This window comes from Pithys albifrons, chromosome 7, assembly GCF_047495875.1.
Source record: "Pithys albifrons albifrons isolate INPA30051 chromosome 7, PitAlb_v1, whole genome shotgun sequence".
Classification (NCBI taxonomy): Eukaryota; Metazoa; Chordata; class Aves; order Passeriformes; family Thamnophilidae; genus Pithys; species Pithys albifrons.
In genome coordinates this window covers 50,766,926-50,772,350 of record NC_092464.1, presented here as the reverse complement: position 1 = coordinate 50,772,350, position 5,425 = coordinate 50,766,926, and the positions used below count along the sequence as shown (strand labels likewise).

The following is a 5,425-nucleotide window of genomic DNA, read 5'->3' as shown; positions in this document are numbered from 1 at the left end:
GTAAAACAACTTTATTGTGTTTCCATTAGTATTTTATAATTTTCTGTGTGAGAAACCCTACACTGTCTCAATCTCTTTCCTTAGCTGATCGTACAGCATAGTCTTGCCATGCTTATTTTTAACATCACATTAAATTCTGTAGTTAAAGAGGATGATCTCACTGGAGGGAGATGAAGTAGGAAGTTTCTCACAGACCATCTGTAGAAAAGACCAGCAAAAACTGCTGGCTTAAAATCTTTATTTGATGTTTATTCTTGCAGAAGGACTCACCTGCGAATATTCTGGACTTTGTGGAGAATCTTTGTTAAAAACAGCTTGGGTCATTTTGGTTTGGTCTAGCTGGTGGGAGAAGTCTTTTGTTCACCCTGGAGCAGAGGGTTTGTGTAGAATCTTCTGAAATTTGGGATGTCTCAGGTCTGCATGGGATGATTCTTTGTTAATGTATTGCTGCATAAAGGCCCCTCTTTTTTCCACTCATTTGTACATTTTTCTACAATGAAGTGTTGCTATTTTCATGCCATTACTCCTTTGATATCAGAGACTGCAAAATTTTCTTTGATGATCCAGCCAAATTCATTTCCTTGAGAGCAGACATGCATTTTTGTCACTTTTAAAAGCAATTGTTAACTTGATTGAAAAGCAGTGCACATTTCAGGTACATTTCTATAATGAAACACACAAACACAGATATTAAATGTTTTCAATCTCAGCATTTGTAAGTTTTTTAAAATTTCAAGAAGCAAAAAAGATGCATTGCCTTCTCTGGATGATCTTTGGTACATGATCTTCTCTGCACCAATTTTTTAACTCAGAAATTACTGGAACCCAGAATATACCAACAAAATATGAGGTCTGGGGAACTACAGCAATCAGATGGTTTACACCATAAGTTAAATATCAAAGTTAGGTAAACAGAGACTGGGCAGTTTATAATTAAGTAGTAGTTTGTAATTAAGACTAGTAGAATATATTTTAGTTAGGGGAAAAGCATATAGAGCAAAAGAATCCTGTGGCACAGTCAAAAGTTCTCTAAAATTACCCATTACCAGTTCTGTTGAAGTACTTGTCATTATTCAAAGTGATGCTTTTCACTTACATTCAAAGAAATAAGCAAAGGGTTGCATGACATAACTATAAATGATGGGAAACAATTTAAGACTTTAAAGAGAATATTTGAAATGGTTATAAAGCAGAATGCATGCAGACTGTATACTGAACATAATCAGGAAATTCTTCATTTAAATACTTTGTAGAATTCATTGGAGTACTATTATCACGCTTTCTTTGTAAGGTTTTTGCATACATATAATGTTTACCAAGTAGTGGGAAAAACTCAAGCATTCAAAATTTCTGGCTGTTTGTCGTGGGGATATGCCCATTTCTAGGTCGGTCCCGTGGTTTAAAGGAGAGCACTCTGGCCTCTGAATCCCAAGGACCTGAGTTCCGAGTCTCACTGGGGACTGTCCCCTGGCAGTTCAATGCCTCCCTGCCATCCCATCCTGTCAGATCTCAGATGCTCAGCAGGGTCAGCCCCGGTCAGTACCGGGTGCTGTGACAGTCCCGAGGACTTCACTGTCACTGTCCAAACTCGCTCGGCCGTGGCAGATGGACCTCAGGACTTAAACGGTGGGGCCAGTTCTGCGCACGCTGAGCCTCACCTAAAAAATCCACTGCATGGGCTGGAAGGGCACGTGGGGAGAGTCCTTCCCAAATCTGCACTTAACAAAGTTTGGCCATATTATACTATTCTATGTCCATTTCACAGCTGTTCTTGTAGGGTTAATGCAGACTAGAAAGTTTGCGGTAGTGCTAGTCGTTACGGGTTCAGTAGGATTCCCAGTCATGAAATGAAGGATGCTAAAACACAACTGAGGTGGCAAAGGAAATTTCTCCCTATAACACAGTTACAACAGCAAAGTGATACCAAACAGCACATTCTCACCCCGGATGCTGTGACGCCTGTGCATGGCCAGGGCAGCAGCCAAGGTTGCAACAGTTCAGGGTCCTGACTCCGGGGTGGCAGCTGCTCTGCTGTTCCTTTGGCAAAGGCCGAGTTCCCACCAGTTCAGTGTTACACTAACCTCATGTTTCTTTCTTCAAGGTTAAGTTCCCCAGAGTGAAACTGTACAGTGTTTTCTCCTTGTCGCATCCAGGAGCACAGCCATAGATCAAATGTGTGTGCGTGTGTGTATGGCCAAACTTCGCGAACGCAGATTTGGGAAGGGCTCTCCCCATGTGCCCTTCCAGCCCGCGCAGTGGATTTTTTAGGTGAGGCACAGTGTGCGTGGAACTGGCCCCACCGTTTAAGTCCCGAGGTCCATCTGCCACGGTCGAGCGAGCTTGGACAGTGACAGTGAAGTCCTCGGGACTGTCACAGCACCCGGTACTGACCGGGGCTGACGCTGCTGAGCATCCGAGATCTGACGGGATGGGATGGCAGGGAGGCATTGAACTGCCAGGACGGTCCCCACTGAGACTCAAACTCAGGCATAGACCAAATATGACAGTGCCTTAGACATGACTGGTCCCTAACATATAGATAATTGCAGTCAGTGAGATTTAGTTTTTCCCTTTACCTCATTTACTTTAGCACTGCAAAAACCTGTAGGGCATAGTAGGAATGATGGACATGCGTATGCATTTTGATAGGGACTGCCACCCTCCAGCAGCAGAAGTGATTGGTTCAGATCCATTGCATCCTCAGCAGGGAAAGGGTTACACTGACTGTTGAATAGCTATGGGTAGAGCTAACTGAAAAATTTGTATTTCAGTGTTTCGCCCAAAATCTAGACATCCAGATAAATGCAGTCTTTTGTAGAAAATGTCTGTTTTAACACACAGGTTAGGTAATTGACCAAACAATTGACAACAATGCTCTCCACTTCCTAGATTTTTATTTTCACTGTTCTGGTGATTTTTTTGATTGGTTGGTTTGTTTGGGTTTGTGTTTTGGTTTTTTTAAAGTCTTTCAGAAAGTAAGCACTAGAATAATGTGGCTTATGTTTAGAGCGTGCTTATAGGAAGTTGTTTTTTTTTAATTACTGTGGGTTAGTATTCCTGTTTATATAGTAAAATTTTGAGCACTGGATTGCTCTGAACAGTGCCCCAATATCATCTTGTTAGTAAGAATTAAGGGGAAGATGCATTATTGAGATTAGCTCTGTTGGTTAAAACTTGGTTGTAATAATGCCAAGGTCATGGGTTCAATCCCCTGTGTGGGCCACTGACTTGAGAGTTGGACTCGATGATCCTTGTGGGTCCCTTCCAACTCAGAATAGTCTGTGATTCTCTGATTTATATATTTTAATCACTCCCATTTAGATGAAGACAAATTAAGAAATATCTTAACAATATTTGTGAACTAAGAATTTGTAAGAAACCTTTTTAAATGTAAAGGAAAAGGGAAGCTGTATTCTGAAAAAAATAATTTAAAAATCAATGTTTTACTTTCAAAGTGTTTATATAATGCATAGCAATATATTTAATTTTCTAATAGGGCTTTTCTTTATTATTCCATTTTAAAAACAACTAGAGATCCGAGTATATCATCCTTACAGACCTGATAGATGTACTTCTAGATGTCTTTATGTTCTGTTTTATATATAGAAATACTGATAATTTCCTATGCTAAGATCATTTTTGAAAACTCAGTCTGAAGTCATGTTCTATTCTTTATGTGTTATATATCCCCAAGAGAGATTTTGTAAATGCTGGTTGATTTTACTGATGATGTACAAGCCACATAGAGGACACCTCACTCTGACACAGTTTTGTTGAGTTTCCAAAACTAACAAGCAGTGTCTGAGTTAAGTGTGAGTAAATGTGAACCTTTTAGTATGTACTCATTTTTCCTTGTCACTTTTCTGGCACCAGTTATATTTCCTTAATGTAGAAATGTCATTAGAATGTAAAGTTTAATTTTGTCTTTTTAATACATTTAGGTTTTTATAACACACTAGAATCTAATGGGGATTTATCACAACTCTTCTATGCCTGATGTCCCCACAACCCAAATTATTTTCACTTAATACAGTGTTCCCATCAGGTATGCAGAGGTGAAGCAATTCTTCATACTAAGTCATATCTACTGTGATTTTTGTCTCCTTTAGAAAATATGATAAAAATTAAAATGCTCTTGTTTTTGCTTCCTTCCTGAAGTAAACAGAATTCAAACACAAGGTATCAATAAAGGATAAGAAAAATGTAAAAAGTTCACAGAAATGTCCATAATAATTCATTTAAAATAGATACAGTTTAAACCATGTCTTACTTGCTGTAAAGTCTAACCTGGTGAAATTTGTCTTCTTTATACAGGATTTTAATACAGCATATCCCTCTTTAATCTTTCTTATGACAATATGCAGATCTTTTCCTCAACTAGAGAATGAAGCTACTAGAAGACTCCAAATGTCTGGTTGTAACATTCAAACTGGCCAAAGTAAAAAGTGAATATATAATTTGAAAATATTTACACACTTAAACAAAATTAAATTTATAATATTCCTTTAAATGTTCATTGCACTTTAGAGCTTGAAAATACTTGATTACTCAGATTTTTGTGGCAAATTTATCTCTGTGTACTTCATGTTGGATCTTCTGAGGATTATGGCAGCTCAAACTTTGTGAGCTTGGAGTAAAAGGCAAGTATTTGTGTGTCTGTATGTAATGTGCAGTTTTGATGTAAAATAAACTTTTAAGTTGTAGAATTCTCTGTTTAATGCATGAACAAGAGGTTTTGTTTGGCCTCTTGTGGAGTTATTAAGATGATCTTGCAAATAATCCTGATTGTTAAGGGACATCCTAAATTACACCTATGCATGGGAACTGTGCAACTCTGTGAGACTTCCTGAATTGTCTTAGCAAAAGTCAAGCCAGCTGAAACAGAATAAACAAAGCTTTAGATGATGCAAGTGAAGGAATTTGTTTTTGACTGTGTCTAGGCTGAGCAAGTGTAAAAGCGCTAGAAAAGCAAGCAAATTTCACTCTAAATATATACTGGACAATTCTACTTCAAGGCATGGTTTAATTCTGAAAAGTGACAGAACAGTCTTGCTCACCATTTCTGTAGGATTTGAAAGGAAAGCAAATTAACTCTTGTGATGATTCATGCCTGAATATTTTGCACACTTACTATGCTGACTGGCTCAGCTAAAAAAGTGAGGGAGAGCACAAACAAACTGGATTATAGTGACTTGTGCAGACTTGTTTATTAGAATCCACTTAAGAGAGACAGTTGGTTACTTATGCAACCTGAGCTCATCTTGCAGAGATGTCACCAAGGGCATACCTTTAAAAAAAGGGATTACACAACTGTAATGAGAAGACTGTTTGGCAGGGAGAACTTTTGTTACAGGAAGTGAGGTGCAAACAAGGAATAATGCTGGGTGATTAAAGGAGCCGAGGTTTGGTTTGTGTGCCTGACAAT

The 5,425-nt window shown here is 38.4% G+C and overlaps 1 long non-coding RNA gene across 1 annotated transcript; it reads left to right on the top strand.

Annotated features, from left to right (window-relative positions):
• The first annotated feature begins 201 nt into the window (after positions 1-201).
• Positions 202-4,521, top strand: LOC139674393 (uncharacterized). Its single transcript, XR_011698287.1, has 2 exons — positions 202-377; positions 4,315-4,521. It is a non-coding gene; the product is annotated as an uncharacterized lncRNA (long non-coding RNA).
• Positions 4,522-5,425: the final 904 nt, after the last annotated feature.